The 15,140-nt window shown below is 37.4% G+C and overlaps 1 protein-coding gene across 14 annotated transcripts in view; it reads left to right on the forward strand.

The window, feature by feature from the left end:
* CACNA1C (calcium voltage-gated channel subunit alpha1 C) overlaps positions 1 to 15,140 on the forward strand; it is a 498,932-nt gene that overhangs the window by 58,354 nt on the left and 425,438 nt on the right. The gene's annotated exons all lie outside the window — the stretch shown is intronic.

A 15,140-nucleotide genomic window follows, 5' to 3' on the forward strand; every position in this document is an offset into this window, starting at 1 on the left:
AATTAATTTTCTTCATTAACTATTTTGTGTGTGCTTATGTGAAGATATTACTCAGGGAGGTACAGGCAAAGGGATTAATATGGCATTTAATTTTAAGATGATGAGTGTTATGAAATGGTGTGTAGTTACTGATGTCATCAAGCCTGTAACAGACATGTCAATACTGGGATGCTTGATCCATCTGTTTGGGTGCAAACCAGGGAGAGCAACTCCTGCCCTGCTCCTCCTGACTGCACAAGCATGTTTGAATCTTGTGGTATGGTCAGAGCAACAGGTTGGTTTGTTGTACTGGTCCAGCTGTGGTCATCAAGTGCGGGTCTCCTGATGGGTACCCCCATACAACTGTTGTCCCATTATTTGCATTATCCCTTTTCAGTTCTGCTGACTCTCCTTTTCTCTGCCTTTGTGCCCCCTTTCTCTGTCCAGTCTTCTCCAGAAAAAACAACTCACCCCAGTTACTTTTTTCCCCCACTGGTCCCAGCTTTTCTACATTCATGCCCAAATTTGGTGTTTCTGATACTGGTGCTCATTAATCTGGCTTTATTTGGCATTACTGACACAATTACCTGGGTACTGTTTGCCTTGTAATACTCCCCAACAGGACTCCAGTATTTCCTTTCAACTAACTGTGAAGTATGGTAATCTCTGACTCAACTCCCCCTTAACTGTGTGTAAAATCTGGCCATTCCTCACAATGCTGCCTGTAACTCTTGTCAGCTTCTCACTCTGTTGTCAGGTCTGGTAATTTCTCATGTCATATCCAGTAGTTTTCCATGTCCTGTTCAGTTACCCAGGCCAGGACCGGGTCATCTACCTTCAGCCCTAATACTAAGTATTCTGAGTAGTCTTAACTTTGGCAAGTGAGTGCTGTATATTAATAAGTAAAGAGGATTCTATTCTTTGTACGTATAATCTTTCTCTGGTGATCAGCAGTTTTATAGTTAAGACATGTAATGGTTATGGAAGGAGACCAATATCTTAGGTAACTGGAAACAAGTGATCAGGTGGGTTTGGTCAGAGATCCACAGGTTTGTGAGGAGTCAGTGCAGAGATCTTGGTATGAATTTTGAACCACATACTTCATCATCAGGGGGTGTGTGGTTTCACTCTTGGATGTAAGTTGCAGAGATGGATGTAAGTTGCAGAGATGAAGTGTGCTTCTCTTGAATGTAGATGTTACTATGATCAAATGTGAATCTGATAGAAAAGGGGATTGCTGTCTGGTATCTCTCTGGGGACTGCACTTGATAGTATGTGGTGCGCACACAGTGTACTTGGTGCTAATGGATAAGAGGAATTATGCCTTTCTTCCTCCCAACTCTACACATACTTATCAGTAGGCACCACCAGGGTTTGAATAGCAACCTAGATACACAGGCATTTCTAGTTTTATCTGCCATCCTTCCAGTGTGTGTATCATGGGGCATATTTATTTCTGTTTTCAAATAGTTGGAAAAAAATTATCTACGCTCTGGAACCATTAGAATGTCTCAGAGATGTCTGCAGTTGCACTGTGCCTACACGGTTGTGTATATATATAGGCAAAAGTATAATTTGCTTAGTGGACCAGAATGCCTAAGTGACTGTGATTGGAAGATCTAGCTGTGTTATGAAAGATTTGGAAAGAAATAGAATAGTATTAAATAAGAGAGAAATGGTCTGTTTTCAGATTGTCATTCTTCATATAGTAAAACTAATCATTTGGCATAGATTTCATTTTACCTCACTGTAGGTGTTTAAATTGTGTAGTTGAAGCTAATCATCTGGAGTTCATGTGTAGTCGGCAGAGAGGAAGGCAGCCATGACTACAGAACATTATAGATATCTAAAATAGGTGGTATGGACTGCTTTTTTGGAGGTACTTAACTGTGCCTTGGCTATGTAGATAAAGCTTTGATGACTAATTTAGACTAGATGTTAGATTTTAGATTGCTAGGACTAGCGAAATGAATTCCACCTTCTGCATGTGTGTTGATTTCTAATTTTGGTTGTCAACAATAAAACTGTAGTGTGAGGAAAGGAGTTATGTGCCTATAATAAGTTTTAGTAAGTCACCTATCTTTCAGGTGATCTGTGTGAATGCAAATACATTAAATGTATACTTCCTGCCTGAATGTATGCCATTAAATAAAATAAATTTTTAAAGAAATATATAACAAGAAAGACAATAACTCAGGAAAAATCCCTGTTGGAAATTCAGGGAAGCTGCTTCTTAAGGAGTATCCCCGTCTCCATCTGGGGTGAGAACAATTAATTTTTCCCAAGACTATGTTTAGTACCAGTGAATACTGTGAATGCAAAATAGGTAGCTTTAGGAAGGAGATGGGGCTTTCCAGGCATTGTCAGAGAGGGATGGCAAGCATGCCAGAAAACGGACCATCAGAGAAACCATGCTGTAATCAGTTCAATCTGCTTCTCCTAGCTAGTGAGTGTGGTTAGCCAGGCTGGCTGGAATGTACAAAATTTACAAGGAAAGATTAATAGTTAGGCAATAGCAATGTAGAGAGAACATTCTGCAGTAACTCTTTGGTTTGTGTGTTTTGTGCTTTTGGGTGAACAAATACAGCATGCCTGTTTTGGAAGTGCCATTTTGGAATAATTGTAAACTTATATAGTAACAGGGTCCCAAAGAGAAGATAAATTGAGGTGTAAAAATTGATTTGGTCTTGTTAACTTGGCAACTTTGTTCAACTTTGGGTGTGCTGGCTAATAGGCTTCTGCCTGCCAGAGCCTAGAGTACCAAGTGCTGGATCTGTGATTTCAACCAGAGGGAGGGCCTTTGTCCCTCCAGGATGCAGCCAGAGGAGGAATAGAAAGGTATTTCATTCTGGTGACATCAGGAGAAAAGGTTAACACGTCTTGTCAGGGCAAGTTTTTGTCATTGTACATAAAGGGTGGCACACACACTTTCTTTATATCTTTATAATACTATATTATCTGAGAGAACATGTATCTTTTCAAATTTCTTCCTTTCACTGCCGTAAGCAGGGATGTGAAGTCTTTACGTATCATCCTATTATATCTTCAGAGCCTCTTTTCCCAGCATTTATAGCCTTGACTCTATCGTGCTGCCCTTTGCATGGGCTGTATAGTGACAGAACACCTGCTGTGTCCTGGAAGAAAGGCTGGGCTACGGCGGCTACGATGTGTGAAGCAACTATTATAGCTTCCTGAGGAGCACCAACAAGAAATTCTGCTCACAGAAATTGTCATCTGCTATGGAGTAGACCAGTTCAAAGTGATACATGCCCTTCTTTTGAGGTGCTGATAAAATAATTATACTTTTTGAACTCAAATTTGAAAATTGAATTTTGAAAATAGGAAGTAAGCAGAATTGGTGATGAAATAACAACTTTAAAAATGTAGTATTTCCCATCAGTGACTTCCAGTTTAAACTTTCTGTAGAAATCACAAACATATGCTATACCTCTATGGAAAGCTACTCTGTAATTTTGCATAGGGTTGTCTATGATGCTTTCTGTCATCATTTCACCATTTGCTTTTGAATGCTCTTTTATTGCCGGTGCCTGGTAACGATACAATGACTCAAAACTTGAGACAAGAGAGTGTTTCAGGAAATGTATAGATTTAAGTGGGAGTAATTTACTTAAAATAACATAACTGGTTTTGTAACACCACTTTGCTGATTAAGCTATTGTGCTGCAAATAAGTTGAAATAAGGACAACAATGGGGATGCCCAGTCTATGTCTGAAAATGTTGCATTTATCCCACTACTGGCCTCAATATGTTGTAAAACATACCATTTTACAGAGAAATTTCCAGCTGATGTATTTTAAATATCATAATAGCTTTGTGTTTCCTACTGTCCTTGGGCTGACTGTGGATAATAGATTTTTGAGGACATCTGCCAAGCTGAAGAATCTCACCCAGCAGTTTCTGAATCCGGCTATTTGAGCACGAAAAGGGACACTAGAAAAATACCCAGGCCTGACCTGGGGAGATGAAGTGGAAGTGACCCGTCACATTTCACAGTTAAGTTTTCCACTGGTTAGGCCTCCTCGTTGTTAGCAATGCATTTGTTATTAGACATCTGAGTTTGCTTAGTTACAGCTACCAAATATTTAATCGCATAAGGGTTATTCCAGTTAGTTGAAAGGGTCATGTGGTGTCAAAAATCTTTTGCATGCTCATGCTGATAAATTCTGATCAATATTTTTTTAACTCTCTCTTATATAAGACTAAATGATGTAGATATCTTTAGTCTCTCATTGTAAGGTATTATCCCACTCCATATTTTTTTGTACCTCTTTTTCTCAGGTCTTTATTTTATTAATCTTTTTGAGGTGTGGATTCTAGAACTAAGGCCTGAGCTGTTGTGTTGCATAGTAATGCTCTGTACAGCAATGGTTCCTGGACTTTTTAGGCTCAAACGTATGTTGAAACTCACTGAGGTCCATGTTGACTGTGTGTTGGTTCGCTCTGACCATTAGAGCAGGCCAACTGTCTCTCAGGACAAAGTAGCTCAGTCATGAAAGAGGAGTTAACTTGCATGTGTGCTCTGCCTCCAAACAGGGAGGGCACAATATCGATGGCAAGCTCCAGAGTTAATGAGAGATGCTTACTCCTTGTAAATAGGCTGGATGTTTTGGCTTTTTGTCTGTGGGTTTTTTGTTGTTTGTTTGTTGTTTTTTTTTCCTCCTTCCTAATGAGCAGTAGAAATGCAGAATCTTTTGACCAGTGTTCAGATGCTATCAGAGTAAATGGTTTGTAGGAAATTTTTTGCCTCTTTTGCGATGCTGATCCTCCAAAGTGCAGAACCCCAAGAAAGGAACACAAAAGCCTCAGCTTTCACCGTCGCCCTGTGATCTTAAAACTACTAGAAGGACAGAGCTGGAGCTGTGACTAGAGCACTAACTCAATGGCAGTGGTAAAATATTGCCCACTGAATTCTAAGCAAGTGCTTTGCAAACCTGATGTGCATCTCTTCTTGCTACCTTTGCTCTGGTACATGTAAATTCAGTGATGATCAATGAATCTGCTTTTATATAAGCAGGATTTTTTATTTTTAGAAAGAATCTATAAAGACTGTCTCAAACATTTGTCTGTATCTGCTGCAGAAAAGGTCACAGAGAAGCTAGTTAACAATGTTTGTTAACCAGTCACAGCCAGTGACATAAGAACTATTTCAGGGCTACATGTTGCAGTGTTCAACCTAAGATGTAAGCCAGATGCTGTTTTTTCTCATACAGGTGCTTACGAAGACTGCCTCTTGTTAATTTTTCCAACCTTTTATTATATTCCCTTCCACCCCCCACCCCTTTTTGCACTGTTGCAATCTTCTGATTTAGTGCCTTATTTAGCAGAGCAAGTCAAGAGTGCTTGGTTTTGCATTTGGGTATTACACATGCTTAATATTCAGACTTGGAATGTTCTCCAAGAGGATGCCAGTAAATAAAAAACAATGTTAGAGAAAAGTCTGCATGTTAGAGAGAGAACATACTACTTTAGATACTAAACAACTCAGTAGAAGGATTTTCTTATATGCAAAGTGACTATAAAAGTATGACTCTAAATCTGTTAATGCTGCAGTGCCTCTAGATCACAAACGTCTAGTTTGAGTAAAAGTATGTTCTGGTTTTGTTGTTTTTTTGTTGTTTTTTTTTTTGGTTTTTTTTTTTCCAATTTGCCTTTTAATATCACCCTGAAATTGAAACAAGCCAGTTTTCCTTTGTATAGCGTGGTTTATATTCATGCAGTTAGTAATTTTCTGTGGGTTTGTTTTAATGGAGGTGTGCAAGGGCTTCCTTCTTGCTTTGCAGAGCACGTTGCATATGGAGCATCCTCTTGAGATTCTGTGGGTGAAAGGAAATAGATGGATTGGACTGAGGCAGCATTTTTTTTCTTCTCTCAGTTCAAATTTTGCTATTTTTTGCATGATGTCTTTCTAGCACCTTAATGGTGCCAAGTTACAAAGAGCCCTCCTGTTTGAATACTTCTATTTTGTCTAAAATTATTCAAAAAGAAGATAACATTAGTTAGATGACTGAAATTAGGAGAAAACCCAAACTTACCTATTTTTGCTTGCTTAATTCTTAGGATTTGGTAGAACTTTTTGCCCAGTCTGTTTCAAAACTTTCCTCTTCAGTTGCTTTTTCTGATGTTTTGTTGGTTTTACTCCAAGCAGCAGGGGAAAAAATAATTTTAAAAATAGAAAAATGTGGTTTTTAGAACACTAAGATTAATAGCTGAAATCAAAGTCAGTTTTGACACTTGAAACATTTTTAATACCTTTTCCTTTGAAACTGCTTGCATTTAAAGAAGGGAGTGCATCTTTAATTTATTAGGATATTGCATGCATAATCTAAAATTAGGTAAATGCAATTTAAAATAAATCCTAAGTTTTGCCTTTCTGAGAAGCAACAAATAGTTTTTAGGTGACTGTTTTGTGTGGGTGCTAATGATATAATTTACAGACACTTATAAATGTCTGTTTTTCAGAAAGTGTAAGATAGTAGGTACCTCTTAAAATTAGGTATATACTATTCTCTCAAGTTGTATGCCCAGTACCCGAATGAACCTTTGATTTGGGTGCTTACTGCGGTCAGTTCTTGCAACCGTACCCATGGACTCATAGTAGTAGTGGTGCAAACTATGGTGCTGGATAGCCAAGGGGGTTGATGAAATTTGACCACTTTGAATAAGGGGGCTAAAAAGGAGGAGGAATGTGGACCAGATGACCTTCAGAGGTCCCTTTCAACCTACATTATTGTGTGATTATGTGGATGAATGGCTTCCTGATACCCACATCACCACTGTGAGGGAAGGCTGGCAGAGAGTACTTAGGGCTTGTATATGTAGCTTAGATAGACACTCTCCTTTTATACACTTGCTAAGTTCTTTCCAACAAACTCTGCCTGCTGTCTGGACTTGTGCAGCTGAACCCTGACCCCGTAAACAGCAAGAGGAAGCAAAAAAACTCAGCCTGTAAGAATTTGCACTGTGTATTGTTTATCAGGGCTGACCTCCACTTAGATCTGGATGCTAAAGGGTTTTTTTGTTTTCCTTTGTTGTTTTGTGTGTGTGTCTGTCTTTATTGAAATTCCTATTGCCTGTAACTCAGACACAGACCTATAAAGACATCTCTGTTCTTTTTAGTCATCATCTACCTGATGTAACTGGGAACAGACTGCTATTTCTGGACTGAGAATACTATGAGTTGTGGAAGAATTGTGATTGATTGTTCTAGGATGAAGAATCATTGCAATTGCAGGCTTTGAATTATTTAGATATCATACATTTGTACATATTTTCCAAATTTTGTCATGTGTTGGGCCGAAAGCAGCTAGAGAAAGCAGCTACAGAGTTGCTCTGTACCTTGTGCACAAACGCATGTGCATGAATGTACTCCCCACACATAAGTGGGAGTCATTTAATCTCATTTAATGCACTTAAATTTGATGTGCAATTAAACTTATGTTTTAGTTTACTTCAGTACAATCTGAAGAGATTGGAACTTCCAGCGCTGGTTTCACTTGTATTTCAGACATCTGTCTTAAAAATGGAAGAAATTGTGCTCTGCACTGACTATAGAGGGAGCTTAGAAAAGATCCCTGTTTTAAAATTGTTTGGGTAGGGTGAGGCAAATCACATTAACAGGTTTGTGTATTTATTTCTATCCCACTCTGTGTTCTCAGGAGAGAGAGAATCTGAAGACCATCTAATACAGTAAAGATTATTTTAAATCTGTAAGAGCTTAATTCCTGTAAAGAAGTTACCCTTAGGTTACTCAAAGTGAAGAGTAATCATTCACCAATAAGAAAATAATGTGCAGTTAAGTTGACAAGTTTGTCAGAAAAATCAAATCTATTGAATTCCAGTTAATCTCCAGAGGAATTTTGCTGAAGTCAAGGAAATTTTACCAAAGATGTGCTTGATCCCAGGATCCTTAATGATGGTAACATTAATTTAGATGAATGGTGCAAAAATATATATTTAAGCAAGAAAACTCTCTCTTGGTGCCTCCATTTGACGATCTGTGACTGGAGTTTGTCCAAGAAGCATGTTGTTCCAAGAAACTCACCATGGTGTGTATGCATGTTACTGCAAAGGTTTTGTATTGATAGGTACCCTAAAATACTTTAAAAAGATGTATTAATCCACAATACCATGAGATGTGCATCTAAAACGGTCTCAAGTGAGGAACCTTGGCTTTTAATTTATATGCCATTTACTGTTAGAAATGCCTTTGTGCTTTGCGTTCTGTGGGAGACTGCATTATCACAACATAACTATGTTATTGTAGACTGAGCTGTAAAAAACCAAATTTGTCAGCAAATAAGAATATAATTTACTTTTACTACAAGTACAGGATTATGTCTTTTATTAAAGAAAACCCCAACAATGCAACCCAGACACCCCCCACTTCAAAAAAAAAAAAAAAAGCCTCAAAGCAAAAAAAAGCCCTACCCCAAACACCTGAATTGTGTTCATTGAAAGCCATAGTATTTTCAAACAGAAAAGTAAGGGAATTGTTAGAAATTTGTATCTCGATGCCTAGATCTTTTGCATGTCTAAGATAGTGCATATGGAGGAAAGAAGTTATCATGAAGCAATGGGTTTCCAACAAACTTTGAAATAAGATATTTTTGCATGGAGAGAAGTGTATATGTGGTGATTTTAAGGGAAGAGTTGTCCCATGATTTCTTCCAGTGTTGATATGGAATTATTATTGCTTGCATTCTTCTTGTGCCTTATTCATGAGCCAGGAATCCATTTTGCTGGATGTTCTACCAATATAGAATAAAAGTATGTCCCTTTCTCAGAAAATTCAAAATCTAAATAGTGTTGGCAAAGGTACGATAATTTACCATGTAGTGTCAGTAGTTAATTTTCAAGCATAAATATTTAACTTGGAGGCATTCAATACTTGAAGCCTGTGCACTTGCTCTCTTCATTGAAATGGACTTGTTTTTTCACATTGCTAGTACCTCATTGCATCATCTTATGTTAATGGCATCAGCAGAAAAACCTCTGGAGGGGGGAGGTAAAGAAAAACAAAGCTCTAGTTGGAAATGAAGCATGGTTCTTGAATAGGATTTTTTGTTTAGATTTAAAAAAATGTTTAGTCTCAACTATGGCAAATGAACTGTCTTAAATCATGTATATTTTATCTGTGTGTTCTGAAGCCCCAAAACAATTTACAGGAAAAATTCTTTAACTCTCTTATCTCGGCTAACAACTACACACTGAGTTTTAGTCTGACATGATGTTTAAAAGTTTATGTGTATATTATAAATGTGGTTATAGAAAAAGCCATAGTTACGTTGCAATCCAGCTTTCATTATAACTCCTATCTCTGCTTACAAATTACCTCCAGAAAAACCTTCACTTTGGAAAAAAAATGTCACTTTAGCAGTTAGCTCTGAGAATTAATGTCTTGTCAACTTTTTTTTTTTTTTTAAAAAGGCAAATAAGGAAAAACATCCAAATCATGCTTTAAAGAAAGTGAGTTTTATGTGTGTGCAGCCCTGCATTCATTCACTAAGGGAAATTTCCAGGGATGTCAACTGAAAATTTAATAAAGATTTGCAGAAAAGACTGTTTTCTCATACAAATAAGTGTGTTCATTTCACTCAAGATTTTAAACTTTGTATATGGCTGGTTCTTATTGTCCTGAGATACCGAAAGACTTCTTAAAAAAAATATTTTCAGAGTGAGGTTTTAAAACCAAAGAAATATTGTTCCAGGTCAGTCGACTGAGGGCCTTCACCTTCCCCCCCATGAACTGATGAGCATGCATGTAGAAGTCTCACAACATGCTGTGATGATCTAAAGGTCTGAGTGAAGCAGGGTTTACTTGGAGGGATCTCTTTTGATGTATTAAGTGATGGAAGAAATACATAAGCTTTCTGTGCAAAGGCCTTCCTTCAGGTCAAACTTGCTTTAGACTAACAAAAGAAACTACTTCTCACTATAAATCTTACCTCATGTATGTGATTCTGCAGAAATGTTTTTCTGGCCTGGTCTAAAAGACTTAGAGTGTGGGAGGTACTGCCACCAATCCCCGAAGTCAATAAGTGTGCCTCATTGTCACTACAGTTAGAAAGTGTTTTCCTAAGGTACATCCTGAATTTTTCTTATGGCAAAAGCCATTTCTTCTGCTTGTTTACTGTGTGAGTATGGTGATAGATATTGCCATTCTGTTCTTTGAAATAAAATACACACACACACATCTAGAAATAAATATTAAAACCATATATATGTATGTATATATATTTATATGTTTATATATTTATATGTATTATTGTATATGTATTTTATATATACACACACACTTAAAGACTGTTACGCCCTCCTCCCTCTCACATCCTCAGGAGCAGCAGTCCAAGTTTTGGCATCCCCATTTCTGTCACTTTGCATCATAGGTCAAGTTTTCTGGGCCTTTGGTTGACCTTCTTGTTCTCTTCTGGGCAGCCTGAACTGAGCCACATCTTTCCTGAAGTAGAGAACCTGAAATTGCCCAGTGTATTTCAGCTGAAGCCCTGCCAGTGCTGAGCTGAAGAGAATTACTTGTAGTGCTACGTAGATTTTTATCCCTGTTTATATACTACATTGCAATGACTGCATTTTGTGGGAAGAAGGCAGTATGACAATATCAACTTCTGTTCTGTTGGGGATCCAGTATAACCCCCAAGGCTTTTTTGAAAATAACTTTGGCAGATGATTCATTTTGCTTAAATACTTTTGCATTTGTCCCTGCTGAACTCCATTCTATTTTTAAGACTTTTTCTCCAATTCATGAAGTTCATTTTGAATTCAAATTCTGTCCTTCAGTGTATTTGTTTTACCTCCCAGTGTCATATTACCTGCTTGTTTAATAACACCATTCACCATTTCATCATCCAGATCATTAATGAAAACACTGAACAGAATCAGATCCAGGACAGTTACTCAGATATCTCCATATGACACGTCCTTCAATTTAGGCAGTTGTACCAGTGATAACTGCTCTCAGGCATCCACTGGTTTCATACTCATAATGTTTTTTTTTCTTGCTCATATATCCCTATCATCCTTGTGAAATTGTCATACAAGACCTCATAAAACAATTAATAAAGTCAGGAGACATGGCACCTACTGCTTCGATCTTGCCTGTGAATTCTGTTACCCAGTTCTGGAAGGAGTCCTCTGAGGTCTCTCCTGTCTTTTATGAGTTCAAACCAGCAGCTAACAGTTTTGACATTACTTCAGAAAGCTCTTTAAATATTCTAGAATATTCTAGGGTGTGGTACCTAAGTAGCTGAAACCATGAACATTATCTAAGTACTTTCTAACTTGCTGTTTCCCTTTTCTAGTTGGAAATGATATCTGTTTTGGGGATTAATTGTGCTAGTCACCTGCTATTGATGGATTTTTCTTTAGTAAAAATTGAGGCAAAAATGTCATGTAACACTTAAGCCTTCTTACACTCATCTATCAAATGCTCCCCTTTTTCCATTGGTTAATGGATCAATGTTTTCCACATTCTTCCTCTTATTAACAGATGATTTCATACACTGACTTTTGTGTGTGTGTGTTATTCTTCATGTTTCTTGTTAGGCACCTCTCACTTCAGTCTTTTATAACTTTTTTCCTGTGTGCTTGTATTGGTCTTACACATGATCTTAGTAATGTGACCAGTTTCCTACCTTCTGTTTGCTTACCTTCAGTGTTCAGTTAAGACATTATGATTTAACCAGTTTTGTCTTTTACAGTACCCATCTCTTATCTGCTTTGGGGAAAAATACACTTGTGCAACACAGTTTCAAGGTTTACATTTTTTGGATTCTGATGTTTTTAAAGTGATGGAAAAAAAGAATGGTGGCACTCCACATCAGCATAGATCTATTTTCATTTAAAGAATTAATCTAAGCACAAATTCCTCTAAAATAAATGTGTGGCTAACTAGATGAAGTCAAGAAACAGAAGTTGCAATTCCATTGTGTCATTAACTTGTCCACTTTGCATACAGAATGGTCACTTAGTTTTTTTTTTTTTAATGATGCTTTTGAGATAGTTAATAGGTGGCATGACAGATGTTATTAGAATGCAAATAGCACCTATAAAGGTATTAATGGTCATCACTGTATATTAGTGGTTTTGGTGATGACCATTTGGGTGACTTAGTTGTAAACTTACAATGTCAGGTATTTTGTGCAACATGGTTCATTTCCTGTTGAGTAGCAACCTTAACTGTTACTTTTCTGACTTATCTCTGATTTTTGAGACCTGTATTTCTGTTGTTTCTGCATTTGAAGCTGTTCTGCAACTTTGCATTTTTGCAGAAATGAAAGTCTCTCCCCAAAGACTTTGTAATCATATTTGTTCACTTATGAGGACTTTTCTGTTTAATTAGTATTCAAATGCTTAAACTCATGATCCATAGCACAGAAGTACTCGAGAGGAGTTTTGTGCACCAGCTGGACATAGTCAACAGTACAAATTCTTGCTAAAGGGTGGTAGGGATTAGCAGGGTGCTGATGCTGTGGATCACAGTGCTTAGGGAGTTACTGCATTTGGGTGGGGGCTGAATCTCCATTTCCCAGTTCTGGTCAACTTCCAGCTTAATAACAGTATAAACAAATATGATTAAAGTGATTTAGGTATCGTGAAACTATTTGTGGAGGGGAAATCAAGTGAATTATTTTAACTGCTACATTGCAAAATGAAAATAGCAAGTCCAGTAACTGCAGCTCTCAGGTTACAGCAAAGTTTTGTGGTGGGGGAGAAATGAGTGCCATAGGTGAAATTTAACATGGGGCCTCACAAGTTCAATATGAATTGTGTTCTGCTTACTTCCTAGGAATTAGCACTAAGAATTTAGATTATAGGGTAGAATTTAATTCTCCCTGAAATTTTGGCTGTGCTATCTTTAAAAATATTTTGCTCAGCTCTTGAATGTACTTTCTGTGAAGTTGTGTGAGCTTCACTCTTTAACTTAAGCTTATTTCTGTAAGCCATAGATCAAGTAATTTGTCACTGCCATTAGTTATTTAGTACAGATAGAGTCTGCAGCCTTTGAGCTTCATAAACCAGACAGATCCTTATCAGAAATCGATATCTGTAATATTTGTTAATATAAATCTCTCATTACTGACTCATCTTTTGAAATTAATTTGAGACAAAACACTTTATTATGGGGACTGGTGATCATGGTCGAAGCAAAAACAATGAAACCAGCAGAAGTTCTATCCTTAACTTTGCTGGCACATCAAAGTCAAAATGCATCGACTTGAATCCTCATGTGAAACCTAACTAATAAGCAATAATATTGAAAAAGCTTGACACATTCCCAAATTGCAGAAAAATCTTCATTAAGATGCAGCAGCTGTTTATTTTCAGGACCGCATGGTCTAGTCAGCATGATAAGAACACGGTGGCGATGGATCAGCAAGTTTGCTTTTACTGGAAAACACAAACATCTTTCTTATCCACTCTAATGGGTCAGTATTAAAGAAGAACTGAAGTTAGAGAATAATTAGAGTAATTTTCCATTTATTTTTCTTTCCAGCATGCCTCAGGCTAGGGAGGTCAAAAACTGCATCTGGAACTATGCTGAAAATAAATATGTATCCCATGAGTAGTGCTGTGTACAATTTGCTTAGTCTTAGAAAACTAACTAAGTTTGTCTGCCAGTTGATTGCCTGTTTCATCGAGGAAATCTGCTTAGCCTGTGTGATTCTGAAAGCTCTTTTTCTTCAGTTTCAAAATCTGAGGGATATGAATTAACTATTTCCCATTTCTTGTTTCTTTCAGCTTTCCCTTTCACATATGAGAGTCATATTACTCACCAGCTTCCTTTGGCTGGTTTGTAACTAGGAGGTTTTTCAGTGAGCAAAGACAAGCTCTAGATTTTCTTGCTATGCAATGAAACTATAACAGCCTGGAAATCTTATGGCAATGCCTGACATAAAATAACATCTGACTCTATCATGTCCTTTCTTGCGATTCAGTGAGAAGAATTTAAAAATCTTGCATGCTTTCTAGGTAGAGGCATATCCTGTTGCACTCTCTGTGTCAGAGTAATTGTATTTATTCTACCTGCTTTAATTCATTTGTAGTGCAGTCATTGCTGTGGTATCTTGGCACTGCACATCCAGCTACGAAATATGCATCTTGGGTAATTATTTCTGTTCAAGAATAGTTTGCCAGTTCTCTGGTTTTGAATGTCTTTCATCTGGTATTTTAAGGAAAACAGAGTGTCACATGGTCTTCTGTTTGCTTTGTCCAGTAGCCTATAGGACCCCGTCTGACCTATTTAGTAACATCGTATTTCTGTATGTGTATTCTGTATCTGTATGTTCTGTATATTTCTAAATTGGAACATGGTCAATAGTAGACTTTGTGCTTGCTTTAAAATAAAAGGTGATCTAACTCTTACTGGGTTTCTACTCTCTGCCCCTTGCATGTACACTTTTTGTGAAGCATTTTGTCGCTGCTGATCAGATGTAAGGGAAAATACAATCTCTTGAGTTGCAGTGTTTGGAAACACAACTCTGATTTCATAGCCTGTGAAGGAATAAGCTCTGTAGACCATTTGGCCTTCCTTTTACCTGTATCTGAACATATGGGCCACAGGTCCACAAGTCCACAACAAAGATAAGTAGTCTCTTAAATCTTATACAGGACATATCTAAATAAGACATTCTTCCTGATTACAGTTTGCTGTTGTGACTTTGTGTAGATTTTATGTGGCACTTTTCTAACATGGCTTATGTTTTCATCTATGAAGCGTCTGTGGCAAAGTTCAGTTAATCTTTCACAAGTTCTCACACAGCTCAATTGAAGCGTACTCCAGAGTAAGGGAATCTGTCTTGAAGTTTGAAGATTCACTCCTTTTGAAGTGATTGAAGTTTTAATTTGTGTCACTGAAAAAGCCTCACTGAAGAGGCACATGTGACTTAGGTGTCTTTATTGAAGCGATGGAACAATTGCACTAGCTTGGAAGGGTGACTTTCATTTTCTTTTGTAGTGTTAAGACCTAAATATCAGCCATGTGTCACCTGATGTACATATTCTATTGTTATGATTGGGCAAAAGCATGTACTCCCTCAGTTTTGGCTAAAAGAGGTGCAAAACTTGGGATTAGCATTCTTAATACATGCTTTTAAAGTAAGTGTTACTCCATTGATTTCAATAG

Source organism: Strix uralensis, chromosome 5 (genome assembly GCF_047716275.1).
Source record: "Strix uralensis isolate ZFMK-TIS-50842 chromosome 5, bStrUra1, whole genome shotgun sequence".
In the NCBI taxonomy this organism is placed as follows: domain Eukaryota; kingdom Metazoa; phylum Chordata; class Aves; order Strigiformes; family Strigidae; genus Strix; species Strix uralensis.